Raw genomic sequence first — 19,345 nt, forward strand, 5'->3', positions numbered from 1 at the left:
TAACATAATGCCTCAAATTTAGGAGGTGCTATATAAACATTTATCCCCTTTTACTTCCCCTGTCTAAATAGCTGTGTATCTAAATTCAGAGTCTCATATCTAAACTAATTGAGGATATTTTTCTCAATCTCAGGAATTAATGAAGGTCTTTAATTAAGAAAGTGATTTTGATCTGTCCTGGTAGAAGGAATATCTTTACTAAAAGTGTCAAACTGGCAGCTTGCCAACACTCCTGAGTGCCCAGGGAACCGGATTAAAATGTAACTGGGAAATTCTTAAAAAATAAATAAAAATACAATAAAACAGCTAATTTGGGGATTCTGAGTTAATATGCAGCCCACAGGGATGTGTTTATATTTAAATTTGACACCAATTATCTACACTGAGGATAACATGGTTTCTTAAATGACTGAGTTATACAATGAAAATATATTTCATTATATTATCCAATGAAAGATGTGCAGTGATGTCTAACTCAAACAGAGATGGGGGAAAGTAAATTGGACATAATGATACCTGAGACCTGCATATTGACTAAGAAAACCTCATTTTAACATTGTCTATGTTTTACTTTTATTTTTTTTAATTTTTCAATTATAATTTACTATTTCCACTGCCTTTGCCACCTCTTGTGTTGGATACAAAAAAATCATTTGATTGAATTTGTATCCCTGGCAAATATAAAAATTAAGATTCCTTAAAATATATAACAGATAATTTTATTCAGTAAGTCTAAATCAAGTAAAATATAATACCAGGAATCTGACTTTTGCCAAGGTTATTTACCCCAATCTAGAGATTTCTAGGAGACTTTAAATGGAAAAGGGATAATTTATATATAGTGAAGGCCTCTAACTTCTTGATGATACCTTCTCTTGATGATAAATTATATTTATTGCATCAAATCCAGGGAACATTGTCAAACTTCTTAAATGAAGTCTATAATCGCTCAAAATTTTTTGTCTAAAAAAAAAACAGAAAAAAATTGGATAAAGAAAGTCTAGCATATGAAAGACATTAGTGTAACAAAACATTATATAAAAGTAGGAGAAGAAGTAGGACAAAGGAAATGTTCAGAGAAATATTGGACCTGAAAATAAGGTTAACTAGTAAGGTGGTGAGCTAACGGGATAATTGGTGGAAAGGCCATCTACTTTAATGGGAACAATAAATAGTTAGGCATGAATAGAGATTTCTCACATTAGCTTGATGTTCCCATTGGAAAATATGGACAAGAGTCATAATAAACATACATTGTGAAGGAATTTGCATAATTAGAAAGGGATCCACATTAATGAAATCATGGATCCATAAAAATTTTAAAATATCTCATTTTCACTTTTTGATTAACAATGAGAAAGACTCCTAATCATGCCTTAAGTTACATCTATTCTTTAAATGAAGTCTCTTAAAATGTGTCATAAGAATATAAAAACATTTTGAGGTTAAGGATTATTTTATTTTAATTTCTATTATTCCAGTCCCTAGTATAGTGCTTTGTGCAAAGCAGGTGCTTTAAAATTTTTCATACACCAATCTTTTTTTGTTGTTGTTGTTGAGGCAATTGGGGTTAAGTGACTTTCCCAGGGTCCCACAGCTAAGAAGTGTTAAGTGTCCGAGGCCACATTTGGACTCAGGTCCTCCTGACTTCAGGGCTGGTGCTCTATCCACTGCACCACCTAGTTGCCCCCATATACCAATCTTTTAAGAAAAAATTACTTTAATAACTTTGGAGATATTTGTTGCTATTGTTAAAATATTTTAATAGCAAATAATCCCTTAATTTTCACTCATCCTTATAATATAGATCTGCAATTATGAGGGAAAGATTACCTAGAAATCTGTAGGGTTTTTATTCAACCCATAATGAAAATCTTTAAAATTTTCCTTTCATATGTGATCATCACATTTGATCTGTGAATAATTACAAGTCCAAGAACAGGTTTTCTACAGTACTTATTTTAAATGTGACAGTCTTAGTATTAGTAAAGACAATCACTTAAAATTAAGTCTTGTATCAATAATCTGCTCTTCGAATCCAGAGTTACAATTAAACTTTCCATTTTTAATCAAGGATTCTGTTTGAATTTGCCTCCACAGAGCATCCTATCACTCCTCCTGTACATACACGGGATATCTCCAGAAGTTCCATCCTTTTTTATCCTTTTTTTTTTTTTTTTTTTTTTGTCTATTGTCTTCTCCCATTCAATTTTAAGTTTCGTGAGGGCAGGAACTGTCTTTCTTTGTCTTTATATCTTTAGCTCTTAACATGGTGCCAGCATATAGTTAAGTTCTTAATAAATATTTACTTAAGTAAGGGAACTCTTCTGATAATAATTGTATTCTGATAGATAACATGAGATTCTTGCTCATAATAATGCTGCTATAGGATCATAAAAAAGTTTGAAGATTATTTAACAGAAAAATCATTTTAACAATGAGAAAACCTAAATTCATAAAGGTGAAATTTTTTGCTCATAGTGCAATCTAGTCCTTTGAATCAAAATATAATTTCCTTTTCTTTATTTGGCACTGAAAACCTTCCACACTTTGGGATTACTCTACTTTTGTGGGATGTTTTTTTATTATAGCTTTTTATTTACAAGATATATGCATGAGTAATTTTTCAGCATTAACAATTGCAAAACCTTTTATTCCAACTTTTCCCCTTCTTCCCCCTTCCTTTCCCTCAGATGGCAGGTTGACCAATACATGTTAAATGTGTTAAAAGTATAAATTAAATACAATATATGTATACATGGTCAAATAGTTATTATCAAACCTTATTTTGTGCTACTTATCCCCTTTCAAAAGTTTGCTATGCTTTAGCCAAACCATATAGATTTTGGCTTCTTTTCTTAGTTCAAACAAGTCTTAGATTTATTTATTTTTTTATCCTCTGTGGCTTTGCAAACTATTTTCCTGTAGTATCTTTCTTTTCTCTTCTCCCTCAGAGCCAATTGCTATTGGTACTCCTCCTGTAAAGACTAGCTCAAAGATCACATCTTTCCCTAATCTTTCTCTAACTCTACTAGTCAAAATCTTTCTTCCCTTCAATCTCACATATTGTATATCCTCTGTGATGCACTGCTTAATATTAATATAGTTCATAATAGAAATGTTTGTGCATATATCATATCCCTCATTAGATTGTAAGGTCTATGAAGGCAGAGTTAAATATCCATTTCTCCTAATGCCTACCACAGTGATATGCTTAAAGTTCCTTGAATAAAATGTAATCCCTGATTATATCTTTACCATTCCCTTTCACAGCGACATGTTAGGAACAAGGTTTGGGAGGTAGCTCTAGCATCCTTTTTTGTTAATATCCTTCTACAAGTAACTTGTGTTCTCAGTGCCCCAGGCAGCTATCTATGATTATAATTACATAGCAGGTGCATTGGTGGGAAATTTTTCTTACTGAAGGTTTCTTACACAAATTAAATATATTTGTTCCAGAACAAAAAACCCAAAAATTCTTTTATATTTCAACATTCTGAAAGATAACAAGCAATGGATTTAGTATGTTTCCAATCACATCTCTCCGCCATAATCATTTAATAGGTAATAACTAAGTTATAGGAGCAAATACTAATTGTATATAAACTTCCTTAATAAATGACTAAGATTCATCAGGATTAACAAAATATTAAACATAACAATAAATGATTGAAGAAAATAATTGAGAGGAGTTAAAACCATCTTATTTTCTATTAAATTTCTATATTTGATCTGTATATTGCTAAAAATATGAATTTTAGTTTAAAGTGGAGCAATTGATCATTAGCTTCATTAATGTTAAGCTGCTGGTTTTATGATTGGTGAACATCCACTATAATTAGCCTGTGCTTACTCCTGCAAATTGCTGCTACTTTCCTATAGCCATTTTCATACCTTGTTCCTCTTCTCCTCTCAAAACTCTGGAGACAAGAATTAAATCCACTTGACTTTTCCTGGAAAGTACATGTAATAACTTGCCTTATCAAGTTTTACCACTCATTTTCCATGGTATAGCATAGTATCTACCACACAGTAAACACTTAAATAATACTTTATCTGTAAGGTAATTGCTTAGCAATTACCTTTCCTTTTTAGATTATAAGCCTATTGAGGAAAGGTATAGTCTTGTTCATTCTATTTGTATTCCCAGTGTAAGCACTTACCACAACGTTAGAAGATAATGGTATTAAATAAATGCACACCTATACTCTTTTTGCCTGTTTCTTTGTCTGATTTGTGTGTATCTGTCTTTCTGTCTGTCTTTCTCCATCTCTCTCTGTGTGACTCAGAACTTTGGCCTTAGAAAAGGATATTTCTGGAGCAAGGGGAAGTTCTGAGTAAGTGCAGTCATTTAGTAATATGGCCATTCATCATTAAGAAAGAAGGTATAACAGTAGAGTTATTGCTTGTGTTGTAGCTGAAGCATGTGATTGATTAGATCATTTATCTGATGGCCATAAGAAGTATAAATGTGAACTTAACCTGAAAGAGATGATAAACAGAGTTCCAAAAATATAAAATAAAATGAGTTTTGTGATCAGATAGTAAGGGCCAAAGCCGGCTATAACAGTCAGAAGTTGTCTCAGAGGGCCATAAATAGGGTAAGGATTACAGAAGCATAAACAAATAACAGAATTATGATGCCGGAAAGAGATCTTAGCTGCAATGAAGTTCAATGATATTATCATCCATGATCACTAAAGCATTACAATTTCTTAGATCGGTACAATCCACCTCAAAATATAATTATCCCTGGGGCCATGTATTGAATTAGAAAGCCATATATTAACATGATCTATGTTCTATTGTGTTTTTATTTATTTTATTAAATATTTCCCAATATTACATTAACTTAATGGACTTCACTTTGGGGTTTTGAGGACTTTAGTGAATATCATGTGTTTGTCACCTCTATCTTAGACCAGCTTCAGGAATGTTAGCTTTAGTAAAAATAACACTAATTTTCATATAAAACAATGTCCTTCTACATAGAATTTCCACAAAAGTCCCTTTGGAATCCTTGTAGTGTGAAGAAACCAAAGCAATTTACCAATTGGCAGGTCTCCATAGCATAGACAACACCTCCTGAGCCAGGTCTCTCTAGGAGGGATGTAGAGCAAAGTACTAGATCAGAAAGCCAGCAGTTGGCAACTTGAATAATGAGAAGAAGAGAGAATGACTAAAGGCAATTATCTGCTGGAACCCATAAAATCAGACAGATTTGGATATTAGTATAGAATTATCAAAGTTCATAAGAAGAAATTTCACCCTTGTGACATAAGCAGAGAAGCAACAATATCCTTTCTTTATAGATTTGCTAACAGTCATTCAGAGAAATTGTTTTAACTTGTTAAAGGTCACACAACTAGGAAATAAATTCAATCTTGTTTTTCCCCCACTGCCCCCATTGTACCACGATATTAATTTAATTTTCATTATAAATTCTTGGAGTTCACAGTCAATGTGGAGAATGTCTAAATAATGATGGAACTGAGCCATTTGGAATGTGTTCTATATTTGAAGAGTAGATAGAAATCATCACCAAATGGATAAAATGATTAAGATTAGTTGTTTGTTTAGATTTTGAACATATCTAGTAATGAAATTTTACGATATTGATAACTATTTGAAATTGAACTACTTTAATCTGAATAATTTTGCACATCCTTGATATTAGTACTTATATTTCAGTAATATTTACCAAGACAGAATACATTGTTGGTGTGGATACATACACACACACACACAGATAAACACACACACATACACAGAGTTGCCAGAAATGCCTTTTGAAAATTTTAGTGTAATCTAACTTTGGGAAAAATTTTCTCTTACAACATAGCTACATGCACGCACACACACACACACACACACACACACACACACACACACAATTTGACAAAACTATCTCATAATTGCTCAAATGGCTTATTTTCCCTTAGAAATTCTAATTCAAAGTAATATTTGTATATTCGTTTTAATTTTTTTGAACTGCCAAGGATTTTAGTGGAGTGAGATTTTTGCTTGTTGAGTAGTTGCAATGGCTTTGGGAGAAAGGCATTTTCAGGAAATCACAAAAATGGTGATTTGAGGGATATGGTTTAGCCCTTTAAAATATTGAATATTATGTGGAACTTGTCTACAGGATATCATATATCTCCATTAGCTGAGGAAATACCGTCCTTTGTTAGATTGTAAAGAAAAGATTCATTGTGAATAGCAATATGAAAAGAAAATTCAATGTAATGAACTTCCCACAGTTTCACATTTTCAGTTTAAAGAATGATCCTCTAAGGACTTTACTGTAAATGGGTAAAACATTTTACTCTCTCTTTCTCTCTGTGTATATATATGTATACACACATGCATATATCACAACAATCCATTTGGCTTTGTTTTGAACATTACAAAATTTGTTTTCAAAAATATATAATATGGATGAAGGAAATTTAAGGAAAAGAAGCTTTTGATTTACTGTATGGGTGCCTTAAAAGCACATACTTTTCATTTTAATGAAACATGTAGAAGAAACATATATGGGAGTTATGGGAACAAAGTGGTTGTCATAGAATGGAATTTTGTATTATAAAATTATGAAAAATCTGCACTCATATAATATACAACCTTAGAATCTGATTCATATATTATATCTATATGAAAATGATTTAAATCTCCATACTTTACTCTCCAATAATACATGAATGAGAGGATATAACAATAAATTGGTAGGTGTTCAATTTTATTTTTAGTGCTTGGTGATGATTAAACTTGTTATCACTATATTTGTGTAGTTCTTCAATTAGAAGAGTATCATAAAAATTTTTGTAAAGAAAACTCATTGTCATCAAGAATGAACAGACTAAATATCATATTTGGGCTTGTTCATTTCAAGAAGCCAAAAGTCATCATACTGACAGGGGACATGACAAAAAAAAAGAAGGTAAAAGTAGGCAGAGAAAAGCAATGCCATACACAACAAAGGGATGAAAATAAGAGTATTCTCCTTAGAGAATCAATTTTTTTTTTTTTAAGAGAAAAGACTAGTGCATCCAATATGGAGAAAATCAATTGAAAATAATTTCAAGTACACTGAAAATGGGCAGCTCAAGTTTGGGATTTGATTACATGTTTTTTTTTTCTTTATAGGGCTATGTAAGTGACTATAGCAAATAACATTTTTTATTCATCAGTTATCTTTAGAAAATATGCATATTTCCTCAGTAAATATAAAAAAATAGTTCCTAAGTTATATTGACAGGATTCTATAAGAATGGATGATAGAAAAAATAATCCCCTTAAAGGGAAAAAAAAATCTAATTAATGCATGATGGAGTATTCCTAAAATTGATTTAATGAATGAACAAAAAAAATAGCAAGTATATAAGTCAGGATAATTAATTTCTCATAACTCATATTCTCATAATTCAGTTCTCAATATTCATAACTTAATTCTCATGATTCCATGTGAAACATGCTAATCCAAGTAAAAGGATAATATAATATGAACTAGATTTCAGTCTCATTTTCACTCCCTCTTTACCCTGAAATCCATGGAGCTTTCATATAAGGAACCAAAGCAGCCCTCAGGAACTCTAGGGTTGAAATGGAACATATGGCCACTATGGTATAGATCAAATCTTCTTAACCTCCATATGTGACGGTTGCAATTTATTATCCATAAGGATTTTATTTGTATATCTATTTTATATATCTCTATACCAGGTTCACATAAAAATTCCTCTGGAAAAAACGTGTTGTGAGTAGAAAAAAATTTAAGAAGTCCTGGTGTAGGTGACTCCAACAGGTTACATATAGAACTCTTTTTTGTAATCTCCATGAAGGCTCCAAGGGCTCTTAACTTATTTATTATTTATTCACTTATGTCCTATGAATTTTACAACAATATGTTTTTGTAACTTTATTCCAATTTAATTGTTGGTCTTCCTACACAACATTTCATTTTCCATGTCTGCTTTTTTACTAATTGTCTACCATACTTAGACTGTTACTCCTATCTCACCTGTATCTCTTAGAATCCTTAGTTTACTTAAAAGTTCACCTTAAACAATATCTTTCTTCTTCTCCTAATGCTATTGATCCTCCTCCCCCCTCCCCCAAATATTATGGGTTTATTTTTCTGTACTTTGTATAATTCTATCTGTATATATACTGTCCATTTTGCCTCAATAAAATATACATTACTTAAATTCAGGGAATATATTTCAATGGGACAATGAATAAAGAATACAGGACTTGGAAGTGGGAGATAGGGAACTATGTTAAAATTCTGACTCAGACACTATCCTTATAATTTTGAACAGTTTACTCAGTTCCTCTCAGTCTCAATTTCCTTATCTGTAAAATGAGAGGATTGGATTCAATAACACTAAAGTCCCTTCTAACTCAAAATCTAATGTTTTTGTCCTGTGAAATGGTGAAAAAAAAAAAAAAAACACTATTCAGAAAAGTAAAAGAGAAGTGAATTTGTCTGATGCATATTTTTTTTTCTTGGAAGAGATTTCAATTTAATTTGGAAATGCTTAGGGGGATAGCTCATATTTCAAAACCATTTACACATAAAGGAATTTAAGATATCTAGAAAACAAATCAATAAACAGAATACTAATACTTTCAGAAATATTTAAATACCATCCAAAATTTGCTAACGTTTAAGGTATATTTAATATGTTTTCCTAGGAGGACAACAAAGGAATGTTTTGTTATTATTGAATCAATGTTTTTATTTCATTTGTATATATTTATATAATTTTGATAACTATATTTTTAGACTTCTGAAGAAATTTTGAACTTGTTGGAAATTTCCTTATGATGGAGTTGGGCCCTCAGTGATAGATTTTATTTTCTTGTTCCCTTTTTACTGATGAAAAAATGATTATATCTGCATTCTCTTCTCCAAAAATTTAAAAAATATATACATTATAGACATCCAACAAATATCATTAAGAAAGAGCACAAAATGACACAGGTATGATAAGGACAGTTTTTAAAAAATAATTTAATTGAAATAGAATACTCCTCGCTGAGTAAACTTCCTCTAGGAATATAAACTGGCACAATCTCTGCAAGTTTTATATATTAGAGAATTTTCTAGAGAACTGAGAAGGGTATGTGATTTGCCTAACATCATAGTATGTATGTCCAAAGTAAGACTTAAACCCTAGTCTTTCTGACTACAGTTGGCTCTATATCCACTACACCAAAATTTCCTCTCCATTTGGACTTTTAAAAAATAAGTAAAGTAAAACATGAAATTTGTTTATTTTCAGCCCATGTGTGCTGGTATATATGCAAATTTGTGTAAGTTAGAAGAACTGTAGAAATCCTAGTTGCTATTTCCTAATTATATGACTTGAATCATCTTATTGAATAAAGCATGTCCTTCACAGATTTACTTTTTTGTTTTCTCATTTATTTAATCATTGATTTTAAAATTGAAATAAAATCACAAAAATTAATCCAACCAGCACTATTTGATAGACATATTTGACCTTCATGAGTATGTTATTTTAAGAATATAATTTGTTTACATTTTAAAATCTTGTGACATGTATACTTTTTTCTCTTACAAAAACTACAAAACACATCTTAGTGAATTTTTTATTTTCTTGTTCAGGAGTTATTTTTGTTCAAAAGTTATGTGCCTCAAAACTAGATAACTATTCATTTTAATTTCACTTTAACAAGCATTCATCAATTTCTTATCTTCTAAATTAATTCATTAACTTAGTGAACGGTTTCACTTCTCCTTGCCCAAGCAAAAACCTTTCTGTATTGATTTCACAAACATCCATTTCTCTAATTGTTTCCTGCACTACAATATTGTTTTTGCATTGTTGCTTTCATGTGGCAAACCCCATCCTTTGGATCATGTCCTTTCTTATCCCCCCAAGAGAGTTCAAAGAGGCTTTTTGGCTAGGATTCTTTGACCTATCAATGAAAAGTCTGTTTGCTTGGTTCTCTTTTATTTTTGAAGTTATATTATTAGTGGTTACTTTAATATTTCAGAAATCTGATTTTTCCTGGTTTCTATGGGTTCTACTTTCACTTCTACATATAACCACTTTTACCATCTTTGTTAAAGCTCTACTGCTTTTTATATTACTATAATTAGAAAATGCAAAATGAATTAAGTAGGCTCTTAAGTTTATGACAAAATTCCCAGAATTATAGAACAGGTATGACAAAGGAATGAATCATAGATTAGGTTTTATTTTTGTTGGAGTCTTCTAGATTCTCTGCTGGGTTTTTGTAGAACCTTGAATCTGTCCAGTATTTTTGCAATTGTCAAATGTTTCAGTGATGATGCTAAAATTATGATAATAAATTGAGAAGTATAAAATCATATTGACCCTTCAAAAGTCACAAAGTCCTCCTTAAACCAAGGAATGGAAAAGATAACTAGTCTAAGGCACTCTCTTTTCCCCCAAGTAATTCCCCTTTATGGATAAGCCTTTTTACTCTGCATTAGCAGAAATTCAAATTTTCCAAGTCCAAAATGGATTTTTATTTTATAGATGTATATAGGGTATGACCAAGTTTCCTCAGCCAGACTGAATAGACTTGATGTAACTTTAAGTTATACCTTAGAGGGATGTCTGAGACTTGTTCACATTTGACAAATAATTAAGTGTGTTTCCATTTGATATATATGTCAAGCTACTTACAACTTTCAGGGGAGTATGATTGTCTTGGCTGATCTCTACCATTAAATAAACATGATCTAAATCAGGTGATGGAAAGTGAGAGATAGTAAGACAAATATAACTTCTCCAACTCCACAAAATTCAATTAATAAATTAAATATTTAAAAATTCAGGTGCTTATTGAAAGCCATACTGTATGTATCAGAACCAATCTGATCACAGTAAATTTTTCTTAAACCAATCAACCAGGTTACATAGCACCTTTGATGGGAATGCATAATACTTAAAGATTAACTTACAGTTGACAAATATTTATTAAAAACTTGCTTCATGGAAGGCTCAAAGTATTAAGGACTAAAAGAAAAGAAAAAAAAAAAAACAGTTCCCATTCTTAACCAAGTAACACTATAAGATGTTAGTACTATCAGAAGTCAGAAAGTCAAATTATTTATAGAAGGCATAGATCAACAGTATGACTTAAATTTGAAATTACCCCTCTTTGATTATCCCAAAAAGCCATTCTCACACAGTTATCTAGATCAAAAAGTATTATGTCTGTGAAACAATAGTTGAAGTCAGTAACTCAGCCTCAAAAGTGAGAAAGAGCTGTAACACTCTCTTAGTGGAGGCTCTAATGTAATGCATGATTCTCACCCTTGAGGGATGCAGATAATAATAGTCCAGCATTCTACTTGGGTGAGGATAATCAGAAAAAACTGAGAACTCTCCAGAGTGTTTCTGGGTCTTTCAAGTATGAAGGAAATATTTGACAGCAGGTTATATTTATGAATGCTTTAAAACCTGCTCTAAAGGGTAAGAAAATCTGAAGTCATGGATCTCTTAAGGTAAAGAAGCATCAGGATATGACACTTTTTGAATAAAAAAAGAAAACATGTACTAAAATTCTCTTGTACATTTATCATATCCTTTTTATACTAATCTACAAAGTATTCTAAAATTGTCAGTTGTTAGAATAAATATACTATACCTTGTTACCTATTTCATCAAATCTCAGATCTATCTATAGATTAAAGTCATAAAAGCAACAATAATCTTATAACTGGGCTTTTTATTTTGAATTAATATCTCATTTTGTTCAAGATATTTTAGTATATTGATTTCCATCATTGATACTAATCTCAAAATGCAAGAATTAATAGTGAAGCATTTATTAAGGGGACAGCTAGTCATAAATACATCATTAGGATTTGAATCAAGGATCTTCCTGAGTTCAAATATGGCTTCAGATACTTATTAGCTATCTGACACTAAGCAAATCACTTCACTTTATTTTCTTAGGTCTCATCTGTAAAATAGTCTGGAGAAGGAAGTGGCAAACCACTTTGCCAAAATCTTTGCCAAAATAATCCCCAATGTGAACATAACTACTGAACATAAAATTTATTAATTACTTTATCATAGAGCATTCCAATGGAGGAGGAAAACACCCAAAGGAAAGCTAGAAAAAATGTTGGTTATGTTCACATAAAGAAATGGATTGGAAAATACTTGAAAGTGATATAGAGAACTAGTCTCAAGAGGATAAGGTGAATACTTATCAGAGTTCAAGGCGAATCCCAGAGACAGTTTAAGATTATATTGGAAAAGATATGAGTATGATGAGGACAATGAAAATTATAATCCATATGCTTCCACACTGTCTTTAACTTCAATTTAAATCTCTCATTTGATCTTTTATCTGGTCAACCTGAAGACATAGATCACTATATATATATATTTATGGAGAGTGAAAGAAAATCATATGGATTTGAAAAACTACAAATATTTCTGCCTATTTTCAAGTAGGTCTTCATAAGAAAAGAGACAAGCATTTATTAAATACTTTTTAAATCCCAGGAACTGTGCTAAGTCATTTAAAAATCATATTTTTATATACATAACAATTCTGAGAAGTTTCTATCATTATCTCCATTTTACAGTTGAGGAAACTGAGGCAGATAGGAGTTTAAATAACCTGCCTAAGTATCCTATACTATACTATAGCTAGTAAGTATTCAAGGACACATTTGAACTCAGGGTCTTCCTGACTCCAGGCCCAGTCATCTATCTACCATACCACCTATTATCTTTTGTATTTTCCCAAAAATGAGAGATTCCTTGTTTTTTTTTTTTGTTTGTTTGTTTGTTTGTTTTTAAATTTTTAAAGGCCCACAAATTTAGGTTTTATGATAAAATTGTTTAAACCTATATTTTACTTTAAAATCTGTGGGGTTTTGGTTTATATCATTTTATAGAAAATCTTAATAATATTTAAAAAACCTAAAAAGTCAAGGAAATAACTTCCTTATTTTTATGATTCAGAATGCTGCATCAGCATATACATATTTGTATAGGATATATAATGATGCAATTTTTTTTATATCAAGTGCATTTCTAAATCATTTCTTTACTAAATGACATAGAGCTGGTAGGCACTTATCCAATTTCAGCTATGAAGTAAGGTCCACCTACCCCCACTAAATAGTTTCATTGTTGAAATTTTCCTAATGCAAAAATGGAATCTGACAATGTGTTCCCTGAATCCATGCCACTGAATCATATTATAACTGAAAGGCTAAGGCATTTGTCTGAATCCAAATAAGATGAAATTCAATGAAATAAATGTAAAGTCTTACACTAGGGTTAAAAAAATGGACTTTATAACTACAGAATAGAGAGAATTATAATTAGAGAGGTTTATTGGGGGAAAGCCTGTCTGGAGGTTTTGGTAGATAGCAAGTTCAATATTCTAGTACATAACATTTCAAAAGGGTAACAAGAAATGTTATTAGGTATTTAGATATCAAGGACTTGCCTATAATTTTTAACATCAGTTTGTTATAGGTTCCATAGTTTGTTATAGACTTGGTTCATCCCTTTTCCCCTATTCTCTAAAAGGTCTTTTGTCCAAATAAAAGCCCAGTCAAAAATAATTTTTTTTGACAGAACTAAGAGTTCATACAAATGTATGATTAAATTAATAGATTTTTATAGTCAACGATACTATTCTATAGGGCATAAAAAAAGAATAAAAAAGAATTTTGGTTTAAGTGTGATGTGTCCTGCTTTCTAGAGACCCCAAGTTGGGGTGACAAAACATACCATGCTTTTTAGAGCCCCCACATGGGGGTGATTAAAATATACCCTCTTAATGGAGAAGTTATGAGGCAGGACATCTGAGGATAGTAGGAAAATGGAGTCCATTTATTCCAAAGACTTTTCCCTTTTTATATCCTCATACTCTTACGTAACCAAAATACTGGGCATGAACTAAGTATATATATTGTGCACATGGGACCACATAAATAACTTGCTATTGTATGTAGTTTGCCACCTAGTATCACTCTTTGCCACCTGGTATCTCTCTGCTTCAATCACAACACAGTTTATCACTGCCCCCTGACTTCTCAGGAAGGCCGAGAGCTCTACGGGGAGATGGGGAATCAAACCAGACATTATTATCAGGTTCCCTCTGGGCTGAAGGATCTTATATGGAGAGTTTCTCCATGTCTGTAACCTTCTACATAAGTGAAATACAGTTGGTTGATAAATGGATAATATAGCTATTTACTTAAACAACCAAGAAATTACCTTATAGATGCAAACTCTCCCAAAGAAGATCACATTTAATATTCCATAAAATGCAGAATTTTGAAAATGCTTCCAAGACTTTTTTACTTAAATGTTGACTCAGCACATTTATTTCTTTTGTGCTTTTGCCATATTAGGATTTTAATGAGGCTTACTTTTCTTTTGAAAGATAAAAATGAATTTGATTTATTCTACTTATCCCAGAGCACAGAAACAGAAGAAAAAGGTCACAAGGTGAGAAAGAAGTAGTATCTTCCCCATCACTAGAAGTTTTTAAAGAGGTAAGTTATAACAACTTGTCAAAGATGTGGGATAGGAAATTGTCATTTCACTCCAAATTCTAAATTAAATGATGTCTGCGATTCTGTACAACTCTGAAATTTGCTGATTCTGTAATATATAATTTATGAATTCCATCTTTCAGGATTACATATTTTGAATATACTTCAGTATCCACAAGTATCTTGAGCAAGGGAGAAGAAAGGAGATTCCCTTGATTTCTTAAAGATTTTTCTCTTTATGTTGCGAAATAGTCATTGAGGAAATAAATATTTGAAGAAAACACAATGTGTAAGCAGGGACTTAGTTTAACATGTTTAAAAAATGCTACTATAATATTACTGTAACTGTTCTACACATTTGGAGCCAATTAAAGAATAATTAACTAACTTCAGGACAGTTTATTTAGTGTAGTGGATGAAATACTATAGAAGATGAACCAGGCTTGATTTCTTTTTCAAACTCTTATTAGTTCTGTGACCCTGGAATAACAGTTTTTCTGAATCTCTGTTTTCTGCTCAGGAAAATGGGACTAACTTACCTTAAATCATTGCTGTAATTATCAGACGAGATACTGACCATGAAGGGCTTTCTAAATGATTAAAGCCCTATTTTAATATGAGCTATCTTTTATTATATGTGAGGTTTTAAGCTCTACAATAGACTTAGAAAATTATGCTGAGGTTAACTTCAGACCTAGAGGAAATAGAAGGTTAAATAGATGGAGTAATAGAGATGGAAGAGGACTTTAAAGATCACCTAGAAAGAGGGGAGAGAAGAATGGGAACAAGTATTTTACATTTCATTACTATATGCCAGGAATTATTTCAACGGCTTTTCAGATATTATCTCATTTGGACAACTCATTCTACTCTTAATAGAAGGGAAACTCAGAAGACTTGAATAAAATTGTATTGATAGTAGTATGAATTACAGTTCCTGTCACTTTCTCCTCTCCTTTCCCTCATCCTCTCCCTACCTCCAAACCATGTTGTCTTAATATGAAACATCTGACAACTAAAAGACAGAAATTCTGGTGGAAGCATTTCATGAGAAAAGCATTAGGAAAAAAATATTTATGTCCAGCTTAAACATACTTTCTATCTCTATCTTTCTTACACACACACACACATACTATGTAGCAAGATTGAGAAGATTGAGTCAACAAGATTGACTGAAAGATACTCCATTTTTGGTCCTTTATTGGGTTACTATTGCTAATAGATAAATCTCTCCAGGAACTCATTGAAGGATAGAGACAGTAATTCAAGAGACTAAGAGAAAGAGGACAGATTAGGTGAGTTTACCTGCCTCTCTCAATTCTTCCTATATACTTAAAACTCTTCAGTTAATCATTCTTTGCACCTGAACAAACTGATTCCTTTAATTTGGAGGAGAACAATCTCATAAAATTTAAATCCAAGTTTAGTGAAATCTGAATACCATTTTTTTGGGTTATAGTGTTTTATTGGTATTACATACATATATATACACACATATATACATATAAATATAATATCTTCTGTGTTCAGTATAACATATAATTGTAAAACTATGGTTAGACAATGTATATTTTAACATTCTATATATATATATATATATATATATATATATATATATATATATATAAAATCGTTATTTTATTCATTTGATTCCTGAATATAGTTATCTAGTTTCATAATGTCATCAATATCTCTGCTATAAAAATAACAGAAAAGAGACAAAAAGATGTGCTATTTCAGAAAGAAAAAATCAAAATCTGTTAGAACTGGACACGACTGTTTACTTAGCCTTAATTGTGAATCAATCTGTCAGATTCCCACTGCTGATTTTGTTAATTAGCAGATGACACTGGCTCCCTCCCTCCTATGGCAAAATAGTGTAAAGTGAGGGATTCAATGACATATTGTTTCTTTCCTATTAAAGAAACATCAATTTAGTCAGTGCTTTGAATACATTTCTATGCTTATCTTTTTTTGTTTGTTTCTGGATAAATGTTTTTTTTTTTTCAACTTATGGAGTAGAATAGCTTATCACAAAATAGAGAAATCCATCTTTTTCCAGTTCCTTATAAAATTAGTGCTAACATAGCATGAAGTAAAATGTAATTCAACAAGAGAAGTGAGAATTTACGTTTTTATCTTTGAAACTGAACACTGATTCTCCAAAAAAGCATTTATATTAATACAATCTGTCAGAATGTGTGCAATATTGGCAGCATTTAGACAAATGTCACCATTATCTCCTGCCCAGGCATGGTTTTAGGCCCATCTTCATCATGTCCTTTGGTATATATCATCCAAGCATATTAAGACTACAAATGACTTTGAGCTATTTAAATACATAATCATGATATAATGTCAATGACTTTGCAAGTCCCTGCATAATTTTGCATATCTTTATCTTTTCAACTCACTTTGTTCCTATATAGTGTGAGATGCTCTGTTAGACAGTTACAGTCTGAGATTATAGAAGTAAATACCTGGTGCATATTCATCTAGTTCACATTAACATTTTGAATGTTCTTTGATAAGTTTAAAAAAAATGAAGCTGACAAATACAGTTGATATAAGCTGTGAATATCCCATCATGTGAATTTGATGTCTCTTATTGGTAATTATTTCTTTTATACAAAGATATGATTTAGGATAATCATATCATATATCCATATTTAGTAGACATCTATTATTGTGCTTTTATATGAGACAATAAACAAGGGATCCAAGATCTAATTAATGTAAAGAATACTTCTACAATTAAGATGACAAGCAGTGAATTTACCAGATGAGGAAAAGTCCTGAGACAAACAGAGCTTAAACAACTTGCACAGAGTTGATTGGGTGTTGCCTCAATCACACTGAGAACAGTTGAAGACCTTAGCTTAAAAAGGCCAAGGTCTCCTACTTCAGCCAGTTCCATCTCCAGTCATTCTAATCTATATCTTGCCACTGAACCCAAATGATCCTCCTCCTCTCTGGAAGAGAAAGTGAATCTGGTCACTTTTCACAGTCCTTCTTCACTTGAGTCCAATTGACTTGCATGTCATGACATCACTTCCCTCTTTGAGAATGAAGAACAAAGAACAACCTCTGTGAGTAGGAGTAAGAGCTACTCCACTGGGTACCCAGCTGGAACTAGTCAGTTAGGGAACACATCCTTTTTCTTTACCTTTCTTTTTCTACCTTTTCTTCCTTCTTTCTTTTCCTTTCTATCATCTTTACCTGTGGGTGCTCTGCCCAAAGGAATATAAATTTTGATCTCTGAAACCTCTCAAGATATCTTGAGATTTGTGGGCTAGAACCATTTCTTAAACCAAAATCACTCTTGTAATGTCCAGACTAGCTCTCTGGAGGGCCTCAGGATCAGTCACAATCAGGATCAGTCAGAGTCCTTGGTCTTTAGGAGGAGAAATAAAGGAGGCAAGCAAGCTGCCACATGGCTCATCAAAGATAGATCCTGGATTCTGGAGTCTGGAGCCTGAAGTCTTCCCTGCTGAGGATGCTGCAGCTGAGACTCTGACTTTCTCCCTCAGCCCTCCAATCCTTCCCTACTATTACCTCACCACACCACATTCAACAGGCACCAATTGTGAGAGCCATCTCATCACCATATTATCTAAGTATATGTTTATAGAACCATTATATGACATTCAGTAGGTATTTAGTCTTAAGTATACTGCTGTCTTGGATTCAGATGCACCTTTTCAGAGTTCCAGCCCTCTGCACAGTTCCAACCTTCTACAACTCTGGCTCTCATTGACCAAAAATAAATCCAAATGCAAAATCAATTTGGTAAATGCTTGGGCCTTGATTGACTCAGAGTGAATATAAATAGCTCTTTTTTCTATTTTGGCCAGAAACCCTACAGGTCTTCCCTTTCCTTTTTTTCCTTCCTTCCTTCCTTCCTTTCCTTCCTTTCTTCTTATTTTCCTTCCTTCCTTCTTTCCTTCCTTCTCTTCTTCCCTTCTTCCCTTCCTTCCTTCCTTTCTTCTCCTTTTCCTTTTTTGTTCCTTCTTTCTGTGGGGAATAGATAAGGTGAAGAACTTACAGGAATATATGAATTCTTTTTCTGTATTTTATTATTTCTGTGTTTCCCCTATGACCTGTATAATATGTGCAGGCTCATATCTACTTGAGCCTTGGCCAACTGAAACATATTTACTTAAGCTGAGCTGATGACATTTATTGGTATTTGACATTTATTGATACTTAGTCCATTTAGCTGGACCACTATCTGCTTGATTAAGCCTGAAGGCCTGAAATCTCCTGATTTCAGGGAAACAGAAACCTTCCATTCCAATCTCCCCAAATAGCAACAACCAATTAGATGCCTCCCCCTCCCCTTCTCAATGCTCTCTTACTTGTGGTGCAATTTCTTGTATAAAAGCTATGTATCTTTATTACTTCTTTAGCCCTCCTACCGCGAGCTTTCTCTTTCTTATCTCGCAATGGGATGGCTCATCATCTGGAGGTTTTCAATAAACAACTTTTCTGCCTTCTACTGAGTGACCTCTGAGTAGTCATTTTGGGCAAGGATCTTCTACATCCCTCATATTTCCTTCCTTCTTTCTTCTTCTTTTCCATCTTTCTTCCTCTTCTTTCTGCCTTCTTTTCTTCTTTCCCTTTCTTCCTTCTCATCCTTCCTTCCCTCCCTCCCTCCCTCCTTCTTTTCCTTCCTTCCTTTGTTCCAAGAGGCCATTCTTTACTTCATTTCTTACCTAACCTTAATCATTTATTGGGTGTTGCCTTGGTCAAACTGAGACCTATTAAAGCCCTTAGCTTAAAAAGGTCCAAATCTACCATTGTATCCAG

General features: G+C 32.2%; 1 protein-coding gene across 2 annotated transcripts in view; it reads right to left on the bottom strand.

The window, feature by feature from the left end:
* The window catches only part of CDH12 (cadherin 12), a 969,321-nt gene that overhangs the window by 334,767 nt on the left and 615,209 nt on the right, over positions 1–19,345 (bottom strand). The gene's annotated exons all lie outside the window — the stretch shown is intronic.

This window comes from Antechinus flavipes, chromosome 1 (genome assembly GCF_016432865.1).
Source record: "Antechinus flavipes isolate AdamAnt ecotype Samford, QLD, Australia chromosome 1, AdamAnt_v2, whole genome shotgun sequence".
NCBI classification, from domain to species: Eukaryota; Metazoa; Chordata; class Mammalia; order Dasyuromorphia; family Dasyuridae; genus Antechinus; species Antechinus flavipes.